Raw genomic sequence first — 14,710 nt, 5'->3', positions numbered from 1 at the left:
TTTGTGATAATGTAGATGAACCTTGAGGGCTAAGTGAAAAGTCAGAGAAAGAAAAAACTACTGTATGGTATTACTTCTATGTAGAACTTAAAAAGGGCAAACATAGAAATGGAAAGTAGAATGGTAGTGGCTAGTGGCTGGGGGGATGGGGGTATTGGGGAGATATTGGTCAAAAGGTACAAACTTTCAGTTATAAAATGAATATGTTTTGGGAATCTCATGTACAGTGTGGTGACTATAGTTAATGTTATTGTCTTATATACTTTAAAGTTGCTATGAAAGTGGATCTTAAATGTCCTCACTACACACAAAAAATGGTAACTGAGATGATGGAAGTATTAACTAATCCTACTGTGAAAATCATTTCACAATATCTAAGTGTATCAAATCATCACATTATACACCTTGAACTTATACAGTGCTATATATTAATTATGTCTCAATCGGGGCAGAGAAACACAAATATTTGAAATTTTGAGGTAAAAACACATGAAAAGGAAGAACAGACTGATGTAGACATAAAAAGTTAATTTTAAGGCAACTCAAATGAAGAACTTTGAGGGAACATATGGATTAGAATCACTAATGTTAGAAAAGTGTAATTACCTTTATACTCGTAAAATAGATGGAGAACTGGATAACTACAAATTTTTGGCACTAATTTTGCCAATGAATAAAATCTTAGACCTTGATATTACTTAACAAAACTGAAGTTCTTTTCCATAATTAGTAGTATAGGTCCAAATATAGTCCCTTCCACTGTGCTCTACTAGTAACAATACATATCTCCTCTCCTCCAAACCGCCTGCTTCACCCATTGAGCATTGCTGACAAAGAAAAGAAGTTCCTGGCTCACTGAGGACTGGTAAGAAGTTGTGGTATATTGATACAACGTAATACTACTCAGCCATAAAAAAGAATAAAATAATGCCATTTGCAGCAACATAGATGGACCTGGAGATTGTCATTCTAGGTGAAGTAAGCCAGAAAGAGAAAGAAAAATATGATATCATTCATATATGGAATCTAGAAAAAGAAAAAAGAAGATACTAATGAACTCATCTACAGAACAGAAACAGACTAACAGACATAAGTAAACAAACTTATGGTAACCAGGGGAAAGGGGGTGGGAAGGGATAACTTTGGGAGTTTGAGATTTGCAGATATTAATCATATCTGGTTTTAATGTAACTGTTCCCTTTTGACGTTATTCTATTAGGAAAGAAAAATAAATGTGCCTTCTGTCAGCCTTAAATTAATCCAGGCTCAGGTCATGATTCCCATCTTGGCTCCATAGCTTTTGTTGAAATCTTATAAAAATGTCAAGATAATTACTTTCAGTACCGACCCCTAAAGCCTGTTGATTTCCCAATATCCACTCTAAAATCATGATTCATGATGTCCTGAGAAGACCTTACAGGTAACCTTTTCTCTGATAGATTACCCATCATCTCCTGAGCAGACAAATCTGTCATTTTATTACAATTTCTCTCTGTAGTCGTATTTAGACAATTTCTGGCAGCTGAAAAAATGTTGCTTGTAATTTTACATTTTTCACAAATGGCATTGCATCCAATGTTGAGAAACTTTCCTTCAATGGTTTGATAGTTTAGATGGTTATTAAACCAGTGAGTGAGTAATATATTTTCCCCAAAGCTAGTCATAGAAAATTTATGCAGTTTGTGGTGTGTGTGTGTGTGTGTGTGTGTGTGTGTATAAAATTAAATCAGGATACCTGTCTCTGTCAGTCTGTCAATCTATCTGTTTCTTCCAGTAATTCTTACTCTGGCTAAAGGTTTATCAATTTTATTGATCTCAAAAAATAAGCTTTTGATTTCATTGATTTTTCTCTACTGCTTTTCTATTTTATATTTCATAGGTTTTAGTTTTGCTCATTATTGTTTCCTTTCATCTGCTTATTTTGAGTTCAGTTTGCTCTTTTTTATTTTTTAAGGTGAAAGTTATGGTCCTTGATTTGAGGCCTTTCTTCTTTTCTAATATCAGAATTTAGTGCTATAAATTGCTCCCTAACTATTGCCCTAAAACATCTCACAAATTCAGATAAGTTGTATTCTGATTTTCCTTCATTTCTAATTACATTCTAATTTCAGTCTTGATTTCCTCTTTGAACCATGGTTTATTTAGAATTGTGCCCTTTCTTTTTTAATATTTAGTGATTTTCAAGACATCTTTCTTTCATGATTTCTAGTTTAATTCCTTTGGGAGGATACAACATACAATGAGTATATATTCTGCCTATGGACATTTAGGTTATTTCCATGTCTTGGCTATTGTGAATAATGCTGCACTGAATATGGGAGTACAGATACGTCTTCAAGATAGTGATTTCAGCACATATTTCCTAGGAACAAAGACATTCTCTGAAATAATCACGATACCATCATCATAGACAAGGCACTTAATGTTAGCCTATCATACAATTGTCTGTTATTGGGGAGTCTAGGTGAAGGGCACTGCAGGTGTTCATTGTAAACTAATCATTTCTTAGATTTAAAATGTTTAAAATTAAATGTTAGAATCACTTTAAACATTTCAAATTATGTACAAGTTTATCAAATAAAAATTTAAAGTCCTCTGTGACACCATCCTCTCCTATCCTCCAATCCTCCCAATAGTTAACCACTATTAACAGTTTGGAATGCATCTTTTAGACATTCAAACATGGTCAAAAATATAACAGTTTTATCTTACCAAAACAAACAAAAAAAGGATTATAGTTTTACATTGTTCTATTTTTTGGTTTGGGAACTTTGCTAATATTAATAATCATGTCTCATAGATTTACTATATATGCAATCGTATCTACAAATGAAGGCTATGCTTTTATTCACTTATTCATGCATTTTCCATTTATTTTATTGGCTTAATGCATCAGTGAGGGCTCTATTACGTTATGAAACAGAAGAATAAATAACAAGCTTCTTTGGCCTATGTCTTCCTTTGATGGAATTGCTTCTAAAGTCTTCCCCAGCACCTCCTTTGTGGGTTGGATAACAGTAATGCATTTCAGTCTATTTCATCTTCTTTCTCTTGATTCCTTTTATAGTACAAAATACAACTGTTTGGCCTTTAAGCTAACAATGTAAAGAAAACCCATATGATTTAATGAGGCAATAGATATTTTAAAGAACCTGATCTCTAGCATCTCTGAAATTGCCAATTTTCCCAGGAAGCCCTGTGGGGAAGGGAAAATTTTTCTTTCTTCCCTTGTAGGTTCTTTGGCTGGTCTAATAAGAAAAAAAATTTTTGTACATACAGGATTTCAGTTAAAAAAATGAGACGCAATAAAGTTACCAAAGCAGGCAGTTTTTATACCTTTTAGACAAAGAAACAAGAAACTTATGAAGAATTGAGAAGACAAAGAAGTTTGGTCTTGGGGTAGTAAATTAGTGAGGAAGTAGTAAGATTTGTTTATACAACCTCCTTGGTCATATATTCCCTATTTCTGGTGATAAGGATGCCTACTTCCCTCCAGATATAGGAAGAACACCTGTGATCTTTTACCTGCTTTCAAAGAGACAAAGGAGAGTCAGAGTGACCTTTTTCTGTTGCCTGTTTCTTAAGTAACTTTAATTCAAAATAGTCAGTATACCAAAGTGGCATATTGTGGAGTGCCATATTCTCCCCTTTAGCTCCTTTCCACTCTCTTTAAAAATCCGTATGTATAGCTTCATCTTAATTTAACCTGTTTTTCTTCCTATACCAAACTAAATGTATTACTGGTTTATTATTCATTTAACAATTTGTGTTAAACTTACCGGAATTTCAAATGTTTCTTTTAAAATTTGATTTAAGATAAATGCATGATATTTCAGTGAGCATATAGCTTAAAAAGATTTTCAAAGGCAACGGTCTAACAAACTTGTCATTTAGAAAATTGTTTCTATTGGAAAAATATCCTGATCTCCAAACAAGTACTATGCAATTGAATATTTAGACTTCAGTCCCTTTCTAAATAGGGGAATGTGTGTTGTCAGTAGTGGAGAGATCTGACGTCTAAGTAAGAGAGATTGACGAGGTCATTAACAAGGTCCAATTGACACCAGCTGCCATCTACCCAAATTGTAGTAGTAACTTCAGAATAACCAGGTTTTGAAAGATGTGTTTGCCACAGAGACACCGAACTCTTTCCATAATTTTTTAAAAGGAAACATAGGCCCAGTAAACAAAAAAAAAAGAGAGGCCAGGGCTTTCCCACCATTTTAATGCCTCATACACCTACTTACATAGGAAGAATATAGGAGGAACCAAAAGTGTGATGTGGGGGGTTGTTTATTGCTTCCTGGATTATGATGACAAAGATTGTAACAATATTTTTGAGAGCTAAATGAGATAAAGTACAGATTCAATTATGGCCTTCAGTTAAAGTTTTCCCACTGTTAGTTTTCTGAAAGCTATGTTTATAGTATTCTTAGAAAAGTTATTTTTTAACAGTTTTTCATTAATGCTTTCAACAATCCCCCTTTTCAAAGTACTAGACAATCCCTCCTCTGTGCTTCCATAACATTATGTTGATGCCTGATTAGAATAGGATCTGAATCCATAATTCAGTAGCTTTATTTTTAAAGGAATAAAAATTAAATACTATTTCTTAACTTTTAACTTATAGGCAATCTCTTAAGATTTCCTGGTGCACAATATTTAATCGAATTTTAAAATAATCATTGGTCTAAGAGGAAAATATATCTGGGGAATATAAAGAATGATGATTTTATTTACTTCTTTATTCACATGTGATATTTGTGGCTTACTCTGGACATCTGTCATTCAGAGCTCTGTTATTCTTATGACTCACAAGTGCACATTGTTGACTTTAACCTTACCTATAAAGTATTAAATCTCTCTTTCTCCCATATATCAAACTTGGATATCCCATCTACACCTAAATCAGCATATAAATTGTATAACTCTTATCATTCCTTCTTTATGGACTTTTCTTTCCAATTCCCCTATTTAGAAAATGTTTAAGTAAAACAATGCAGTCTCTTCATCTTACAGAATAAGAAAAAAACCTAACAATTAATGTGACTTGTTTAGGTTTACATATCAAATTAGTGAGGGAACCAGATAAGAACCAAGTGGTGTTTTTCTCACTCTACCATTCTTATGTCTCAGGCATTGCTATTTCATTCATCCTCATGGATCTAAACTATATAAAGTCTTATTGATTATTAATGGATTAATTTTTGAGTCGTCTTTTATTTTTCTCTCAGTTACTACTACCATCACCCTAACCTAGGTTCCTCATTTCCTTATGTCTGAAGAAATTCAATAGTTCCTTGACTGAGTATTTTGCAAACAATTTCTTATCTATTTATCCCCCTGTCCCCTTAAACACAGATATTTAAGGATTATTTTTCTGGAATATCACTCATTATTCTTCATGTCGGCTTTAAGGAATCTGCAATAGCTTCAAATAAAATTAAACTTCTTCCTTTAGTATGTAAGACTGCTTCCACTCTGCTGGGCTGGCTTTCCCTGGCCCACTCAATCTTAGCTTCTGCTATTCTCCAACCTATACCCCTTTATCTTAGAAGAACCATCTGCTAATGCCCTGATACCTTTCCCATTTACTCTTCCTTTTGCCTCTTGGCACCTGATATCTACTTAAGTGGAAATACCCTTTCCATCTTTGCAAAGATCATCATCTTATCTCAAAATTTCCATGAAGTTTTTTCTCCTTCCTGATCAACCCATAAACTTTCTCTAAAACACTTTTGATATTTCAGTATGTCCAACTTAGTACTTATTTAAATGCTATCCAACATTGACCACTTTTCAGTTAGTCCATGCCAGTCTTATCTACTCTCAATATTAAAGATCAAGGTTTTTACTTCATATGTCTTTTGTATCTGCTCAAGCACTAGCATGACATTAATAGTAAAGTTCAAGAAACACTGACTCCCTCAATCATATTTGTTTCTGATCCCCAGGCATAATAAGTAATGTAGGCAGTTTAGGAAGGTTTTCTCTCTACAATATGGTACACTGATGGAAAAAAATTTGGAAAGTATCTTAGAAAAATAAATAGGAATACAAGGTCAAACATGTATTCCATGTATAAACCCCTATGAAAATATTTACTGATTATTTTTATGTCACGTCTTCCTAATCAAAGTAGGAATAAGATGAGTTTCAGTGTTATCAGCAAATTAATTTGAAAGTAGTAATTTCATGAGATCAGTAAAATAATGTATTTACATTTCTCAGCACAATATTTAGCATCTAGAAGGTCCTCAATGAATAATAGTTTCTCCTCTGTCTTCACGTGAAGTAAATAAAAAAGAAACATTAACAAATGTGATATTTTTTCCAGATCTGTGTACACTTAATGTGTACCATGCAGTGTACTGCTTTTCTACTTGTGTTTAACACTGGATATTTTATATCAAGTGACTCATCTTTTCTAATTTTTATCTTTTATGAGATGCTTAATAGGCTCCTTGGTTTCTGATATTTACCCCATTTTGTACAATTTAAGTTGATGTTGCTTCTCCTTTCAGGTACCAGAGTCCTTTTATGATATTCAGACACTTCATTTTTATTTTACTGTCCTGAATTTATACTAAAAATTGTGTTTATTGTATCTTGTGGCTCTCTGGAATGTTTTAGAGATAAAGAATGTCTTTTTAGATTTCCACTGAATCTTTCTACAAAGTTTTCTCATTTATGGTAATCCTTCCTTTAGATTGCTTGGAAAGGATTTATAGTGCATTGTTTGAACAGAATAAATATAAGAATCTTGTCCTTTGCAAGTCAACTTAATCCATATGAAACTGACATTTTGGTGCAACTCATAAAAAAATCTGTTGATGTGTGTATATATATATATATAATTTTAGAGGTCAAGTACTGGCCACATTTTGCCAATTATCCTGAGGGTTTGAAAGCAAAAAAAAAAAATCATAAAATAGTTTCTGTGTTTTGCGTTAAAATATATTCCTAAAACGTATTTTCTTCTATTTTTGCCTCAAAGATGTTAAATACATATTCATTTGAGAAAATATGCTATTGATTAATATATAAATGTGTTGTTCAAACTTGTTTCACTCGATAACCTCCTGGACCTCTGCAGCTGCATAAAACATATTTGAGGACCTATTAAGGTTCTAAAAATTTGATTTCCCCAAAATACTAGTGCATCAAAATATAACCGAATCCTAAATGTATGAATCTGATTCAAAGTAATATTTGTTGCCGACATTGATTTTACATGCACTGAAACTCTGTAACCCAAAATAGACCATCAAAAGTGCCTCGTTGACACTCTAAATTTGCCTCATCCTACTGTTACTAAGAATTAGAAGCAGCACAAGAAAATGCTGACAAGTTTTTTTTTTTTTGCATATTTGGCTGTCTTCATTTCAAATAAAATCTGCTGAAAAATCTCGTGAAGCCAAGTGTTAGCTATAAGCTTTAAATGTGTGAGAAATCATCTTGTATTTAATAGAAAAAAATATTGGATGCAGTGCTGCATCTGAATTACTCACCACCATAAAAATTTCAATTGATGTGTTTATATTGATTTGCTTTTAATCAAGTTTAATTGTAAAACTAGTAGAATTGACAGAGGACTCTGTTCCAATCTAGGGTTGCTAGATATTTTCCTCATTTTCCCTTTCCTAGTAGCTCACTTATGTCTCTAAATTTTGAATGTTCCAAAAAAAAAAAAAAAAGAGAGAAACAGTAATCCTAAAGAAGTCAGTTTGTTCATTTCTTTTAACACCACTATTTTTGATTTTATGTACAAAATTTTATGTTTCTAGATAATTTTTAAAATAACTTGTTTATTGAGATATCTTTTTAAAATACTATTTAGATAAAGATAGTAATAGGTCATAATTTTACTTTGTCTATGTGGACTAAATATAAGCCTCTTCTTTCCTGAATAAGGCTAGGGCATGTATGTAGGAATTCATGAAGCTGAGCTGATTGTTTGTATGACTCATTGATTGATTTGACCATATTAATCAAATCAGGAAATTTAATTTTAGAACATAGTAATCCATACAATAGTCTCAGGAACTACTCAAATTATATCTGCATTTGAACATTTCAGTTTATTATGCTTCAAAAAAGAAACAAAAAGGACATTTTAAAAGGACATTTAAAAGATGCTTTTAAAATATTCATTGTTCATTTTAAAGAATACTGTATTTTTAAAAGAGAAATATAAGAGTGGCTCTTAGGAGCAGGCAGATGTACACGATGATTGAGTCTTCCTAGAAAGAGAAGAAGTTGATAAGCAATAGCATAAAGAAAATGTGTCATCAGATATGAAAGAGTTAGCAGGAATAAAATCAGATGGGATTAGGACTTCTCTTTCTGGAGAGTATAAACTGTTGCAAAGAAACAACGCTACCACCATAACAATGAGCAAGCAGGGTGAACTGCAAAATAAAGTTCTTTTTTTTTTTAACCAATCAGGGAGCTGAAGTTTCAAAGACATATAATAATCTAAAATCCGGAAAATAATGTGCCTCTCCTAGGAGTAAAAACACATATGAATGCTTTAACAATCAGTGTAGCAGTGTTGAGAGGAGTAAAAAGTTGTCATTGACAGGGGTAGGAAGAAAACAGAATAATATTAATACATTTTTTAGGCCAAGTGTGGAGTTCATATCAGTTTTAAATGGAATATGTATATATAAACACAGAAATTATCAAAACTGACACAAGAAATAGAAATTTGGAATAGCCATATAGCCATTAAAAATTACTTCACTGTTGAATTCTATCTAACATTGAAGGAAGAAATTGGATCAATGGTCTGCAAAATCTTTCAGAAATAGAAAAAAAAAAATCACTACCCCACTCATTTTATGAGACTATTATTACCCTGAAACCAAAACCAAAGATATTACAAGAAATATATATCAGAAACAAATATTTTCACTAATGTAGATTAAAAACTCATTACATAATAATACCAAATCTAATGCAGCAACAGATAAAATTGCATCATCAAGTATGCTTTATCCCCAGGTTTGCATGTTTGCATTAATGTAGGAAAATTAATTAGTGGTAGTCCATGTAGCATTTAATAAAATGATTAGATATTAATTTAGAATCATTGGTAGATAAAGAATAGCAGATATATAATTGTTGATTCTGTTTATCTCTGTATCTAACTCTCTACATACAATTTTTTATATCTAACTCTTTATAAACAGATAAACTTTTTTTTTAAATATTGGAAGTATGCATTTATATCATTTTAATATATCTTTCATATACCTCCTGGGCCATTAAATAATTCTCAGTAGTTTGTGGAATAGTAAATGAATAGTGTCTCTTCAAATGAATATGAGATAATGTATTTAATCAAGCCCGTATTTGAGGAAACTTTTTGTCATCTCAAAACTATTTTAGTATAAAATAATGTTGTGATGGACTGCCCATACTTATTTTTTGTTAAATAGCACTTTAACTAGTCTATGAATTTAAATAAGTACAAGTAATTTTCCAGGTCAACTAAACACAGGTTTTTAAGTCTTTTGATAAATATTTTAATAAAAAATCTGGCCTACTTGGTACTGTATGTCCAAGTTTGAAATGCTTCTACTGATCAAAATACCCAGTGAATCTCAAAAGAAAATTGGTACAAGATATAATTAATATCAAAAAACAAGTTAAAATCTCTATAAAGCAGAAATCAAACATAAATACAAAGTGATAAAGAGGTAAGGCTAAGAATCTTGTGAAATCCGGGAACGGCGACAAACAAAGGCAGCCAGGAATTCAAATCCCAAGAGAGAGCAAAGACTAATAGTGCAGAGAACATGTGCTAGGACGAATGCCTTAAACCAAAAGTGTGGGCAGGAGTCAGCCACCCATGAAAGGATACCAAGAAAAAGCTGCAAAGTCAGACCAGGGCTAGGGTTTATCTGGTGGCGCTGAAATAGGAAGCATAGCTTACAGCTAGGATCTTGGCTAAGCTGCCCACTGGCTTAGAGACTGCATCTGTGCTAAGAAATCAATATATAATAGCGTGTTCTTTTGTGCTTCTGTTCTCGGGGATAAAGTGGAGGCAATATCAAATCCATTTGTCAAGGAGATTTGAGCATATGAAAAATGAAAAAAAAAAGCTCTATTCAATAAGTTGGCAAACCATTTTATGAACACATGGGGAAAATTAACATTAGAAATGCAAATAAAGTGAAAAAAATAGGAGATGCATTCACTTCAGAAGAAATGGAACTTATAAATAAATATGATTTTTACTTAAATGTGAGTAGAATTTTCAAGGAGATAAGTGAAGAAATTTCATGCATGAAAAGAAGACTGGGGTAAAAAGAGGCACTAATTGAAATAGGAAGAGGTGGATATGAAAAAATACATAAATTCTAGAAATTAAATGAATTTTTATCAAAAAATTTTAAAAAATGAATATATAAGATAAGACACAACAAAGAGTTCAAGTGAAAAGAAATTATTGAGGTTTTTTTTTTACCAATATTTAAAAGATTTTTAGAACAATTTAAGATTTACAGAAAATTGCAAGCTTAGTACTGAGTTCCTTTACATAGTGCAGAGAGATCTCATATTCAGTTTCCACTATTTTTAGCAACTAATATTTTTGTAGTACTTTTGTTACAATAAATGAAGCAACAGTGATACATTGTTGTTAACTAAAGTCCATTCTTTATTCAGATTTCCATCATTTTTACCTAATGTCCTTTTTCTATGCCAAGATCTCATCCAGAATATTACATATTAAATTAGTCATGATGTCTCCGTAGGCTTATCATGGCTGTAAAGTCTTCTCAGACTTTCCTTGTTTTTGAACAACCTTGAAAATGAGCCACTTGGGTCAGATATTTTGTAGCATGGGTGTAGAATTTGAGTGATATTTTTCTTAGGTTTAGAATGGAATAATATTCTTTTGAGAGGAAGACCACAGAGTTAAAGTACTGTTTTCATCACATGTAGCAAGAGCATATACTATTAACATAATTTATCATTATTGATATTAACTAATCAACTGGTTGACAAAACTGATAAACTGGCTGAGGTTTTCCCAATGGAAAGTATGCTAATTTTTTCCTTCATCCAATACTGTACCCTATTGAAAGAAATCACTACATGTAGGCAAAACTTAATCAGTAGGAAATTATGCTCCATCAACTTGATTAAGGAAACACTATATAAATTACTTGGAATTCTTCTGTAGAGAGATTTTTCTCTTCTCTCTCATTTATGTGTTTATTCAATATTTTACTTATAACAGTATGGACTCAATATTTTATAATTTGGGTTGTAATACAGTGTAATCATTTTATTGTTCAAATCGCTTCACCTTTACCATTGGGAGCTCTTTTAGTCCACACTTGTGTCCCTTTGAAATACCTCTATCAATGTAAGGTTGGGTTTTATGTTTGTTTGTTAGCACTTGCATCTTTCTGGTATTACAAGATGCTCCAGGATTATACTGTATATTTCCTGATCCCTTACTAGAATCAGCCATTTTCCTAAGGAGCCCTGGTTTCTTTTGATGGAGAATGGTATTAGAAACCAAGATGTGATTATTAGGTTTGCTCTTTGATAGCGGTGTCATGCTTCTAGGTGCCCTTAGCTGATAGAAGAAGGAAATATATATGTGTATACTAATTATATGTATAGATAGATATAGATATAAATATTTATATATAACATCTATATTAAGCTAAATATGAGTTCATACTAATGTCACTATCTCTAATATATTACCTTGAAGATAAGCCTTCTCCCTTACTTATCTGTAAACACCCACTATAACATTGAAAAACCTTCCTCCCACCATCCCCCATGTATTTATCTAATTGGTCAATTCCAGTGTACATGTATAGTGAATTTCAGAATTGTTAGCCTGTACTTTCATGAGAAATAATCTTATCAGCTAAAGTATAGTACTTATGTTTGATCAATTTTGCCTTTATTCTTAAGGATTGCACTCATTTTCAAAGTTACTTAGCTCAGCACCTTTCCCCCACCCCATTCCCTTCAGTGAGATTGTTTCATGTATTTATAATAGAGTTAGATACTTTTTATCAAGTTGGCAATCTGTCCTGGGATACCCTACCTCCCCAAAGATTCTTTTCTAATGTGCATACAATGAAGTTTATTTTTTTGTGTTGTAAAGTCCTATGGCTTTTCAAAATCTGGCATACTGCCAAATATTCACTCTTACAGTATCATACAGAATAGCTTCACTGCCCTCTAATATCCCTTGTGCATCACCTTTTCAACACTCTCCTGTTCTCCTTGAACTCCTGGCAACGCTGATTGCTTTCCATCTCCATGCTTGCATTTTCCAGAATGTCACTGGAATCATACACTATGTAGCTTTTTCAGACTGGCTTTTTTCACTTAAAAATATGTTTAACTTTCCTCCATGACTTTGCATAGCTAGATATTATTCATTCTTTTCCAGTTTTATTGAGATATAGTTGACATATAACATTTTGTTAGTTTAGGTATACAACATAATGCTTTGATACATGTATGTACTGTGAAATGACTCAATCTAGTTAACATGTATCACCTTTTAGTTACAACTTCTTTTCTTATAAGAACTTTTAAGCTTTACTCTTAGCAACTTTCAAATATCCAATACAATATTGAGTGTATGTCACCATGCTGTACACTAAATCCCCAGAACTTATTTATAAGCATAAATATGTACCTTTTGACCACCTTCACCTAGTTCTCCCACCCCTAACCCCACCTCTGACAACCACAAATCTGTTCTCTGCTTCTTTGAGCTCAGGTTTTTCATAGATTCCTCATATAAGTGAGCTCATACAGTATTTGTCTTTATCTGTCTGACTTCGGTCACTTAGCATAATGACCTCAAGATCCACCCATGTTGTTACAAATAGCAGGCTTTCTTTCTTTTTATGGCTGATAATATTCCATTGTGTGTGTGTGTGTGTGTGTGTGTGTGTGTGTGTGTGTGTGTGTGTGTGTGTGTGTGTGTGCATGTGCTGTATAACCCAAATTTTCTCAGTCCATTCATCAATGGATACTTAGGTTTTTTTCCATCTCTTAGCTATTGTGAATAATGCTGCAATGAAAATGGAGGTACATATCTTTTTGAGATAGTGATTTCATTTCATTTGAATATATACCCAGAAGTGGAATTGGAGAGCTCATTCATTTGCCATTGAATAATATTTGATTCTATGGTTGTTCTACAATTTATTTATCCATTCACCTTTTGAAGGATATTTTAGTTGTTACCAAGTTTTGGCAATTATGAATAAAGCTACTATGATAAGTGTCCATGTGCAGGTTTTGTGTTAGTCTAATTCTTTAAATCAATTGAATATATACTTAGGAGTATGATTGCTGATAAGACTGTTTGGATTTGTAAGAAAATAACAAACTATCTTTCCAAAGTTGCCATACCATTTACCATTCCCATCAACAATGAATGAGAGGTCTTGTTACTCTGCTTTTTTACCAACATTTGGTATTTTTTGGATTTTAGCCATTCTTTTCATTCTAAATTTGATATATAATTGACAAATAAAATTTGTATATATTTAAGATGTACAATTTGATGTTTTGATATACATACACTGTGAAATAATCACAACACTTAAGCTAATGAATGTATCAATCACCTCATATATTTACCATTTTACTTGTGTGTGGTGAGAACACTTAAGATTAACCTCTTAGCAAATTATACAGTGTTGATAACTCTAGTCACATTGCTGTGCATTAGATTTACAGAATGTACTCATTTTGTATTATAAACTCTTTTACACGTTGACCAGCATCCCCCCTTTCCCCCTTCCCCATCCAGCTACTGGCAACCACCATTCTATTCTCTGCTTCTGAGTTTGATTATTTTAGATTCCACATATAAGTAAGATCACATAATATTTGTCTTTTTGTGTCTGGCTTACTTAACTTGCCGTAATGTTCTCTAGGTTTATCCATGTTGTCACAAATGACAGGATTTCCTTCTTTTTCTATTGTTGAATAATACTCCATTCTCTTCATTTTCTCTCTCTTTCTCTCTTTGTGTGTGTGTGTATCTATATCTATTTCTATGACCACATCACATAATTTCTTTATGTATCCATTGGTTGACAGACACTTAGAGTGCTTGCATATCTTGGCCATAGTGAGTAATACTTCCATGAACATGGGAGTGCAGATATCTCTTTGAGAAATACTGATTTATTTTCCTTTGAGTATATACCCAGAAATGAGACTGTTGGACCATATGGTATTTCTACTTTTAATTTTTTTGAGGAACTTACATACTGTTTTCCATAGGGGCTGTGCCAATTTATATTCCCATCAATAGTTTACAAGAGTTTCCATTTCTCTACATCATCAACAACACTTGTCATCTCTTGTATTTTTGATAATAGTTATCCCAACAGGTACGAGGTGATACCTCTTTGTGTTTTTCATTTGCATTCCTCTGATGATTAGTGATGTTGAGCACCTTTTCATGTACCTATTGGCCATTCATATGTATTCTTTGAAAAACAATTCTATTTAGGTCTTTGTCCATTTTAAAATCAAGTTATTCTGAATACAAATCCTTTCACAGGTATGTGTTTTGCAAATATTTTCTCCCAGTCTGTGACTTGTCTTCCTGTTCTATTAACAGAGTCTTTCACAGAGAAATTTTTAATTTTAATAAATTCCAGATTATCAATTGTTCTTTCTTTGTATTTTTTCTGTT

The sequence above is a fragment of the Vicugna pacos genome, chromosome X, assembly GCF_048564905.1.
Source record: "Vicugna pacos chromosome X, VicPac4, whole genome shotgun sequence".
In the NCBI taxonomy this organism is placed as follows: Eukaryota; Metazoa; Chordata; class Mammalia; order Artiodactyla; family Camelidae; genus Vicugna; species Vicugna pacos.
The sequence above is the reverse complement of the archived record's forward strand: the minus strand, read 5'-3'. Positions refer to the sequence as shown.